Source organism: Octodon degus, unplaced genomic scaffold, assembly GCF_000260255.1.
Source record: "Octodon degus isolate 3935 unplaced genomic scaffold, OctDeg1.0 scaffold00976, whole genome shotgun sequence".
Classification (NCBI taxonomy): domain Eukaryota; kingdom Metazoa; phylum Chordata; class Mammalia; order Rodentia; family Octodontidae; genus Octodon; species Octodon degus.
The window spans coordinates 10,990-11,785 of NW_004525552.1; the positions used below are offsets into that span (position 1 = coordinate 10,990).

Consider the following 796-nt stretch of genomic DNA (forward strand, 5'->3'; position numbering starts at 1 on the left):
CCTGCCCTCAGCACCCAGCCCCACAGCAGGAGCATCCTGGGCTCTGTCTCAAGGTCCTGTGTCCAGGCTTGGAGATGCTCAGCCCATCGCAGTCCTGGTTCCAGTCTCAGCTCCCCTGGTGTCCAGGCACAGGGAAGGTGGAAGGGAACCAGGAACACCAGGGCTTGGGATCTGGGCTGTCTGGGGCAGTGTCCAGGGGAAGGAGTTGTTGGCGTCCAGCCTGGAAGGAGCAGCATCTGAAATGGGGTGCAGGGAGCCTAGACCCTTACATCCCCAACCTTCCTAGGAGGTCCTAAGGACCAGACACTCCTGCCAGAGTTTGGACACCAAGGTGGAGAGTGAGGACAGTGCTGGGAGGAGCAAGGGAAGGGGCTGAGCTATGAGGATGGGGCAGCCTCCTCCCGAGATGCAGACTGGGACCAGCTTGGGTGGGCCTCAGTGTCTCCAGGGGTCAAGCGGAGGCCCAGCCCCAACCTTAAGGTTCCCTGGTGCTGACCTTGCAGTGAGCCCTCCAGAGGTGGCCTCCCAGGGAAGCCTCCAGGTCCCCATGCTGCAGGTGTCCTGTCTCTCTGTTCAGGAACAGGGACAGTGTGGAGGGCAGGGGCAGGGCCAGGACTGCCTGCTCAGGCTTTCTCTCCCCATCCGTTTACAAGGCAGGAAGGCAGCACCTCCAGGTTTCACCCCCAAAACCCCTCTTCCTGCTGGGAGGTCTGCAGCAATGTTGCCTCTCTGAGCCTCAGTTTCCCTGTCTGTCCACTGCCTGGGGTGGGCAATCACATGTCCCACAACAGTGAGG

General features: G+C 61.3%; 1 protein-coding gene across 1 annotated transcript in view; it reads left to right on the top strand.

Moving 5' to 3' along the window:
* The window catches only part of LOC101577044 (leukocyte immunoglobulin-like receptor subfamily B member 3), a gene marked incomplete at both ends in the record, with an annotated part of 5,789 nt that overhangs the window by 4,217 nt on the left and 776 nt on the right, over positions 1–796 (top strand). The gene's annotated exons all lie outside the window — the stretch shown is intronic.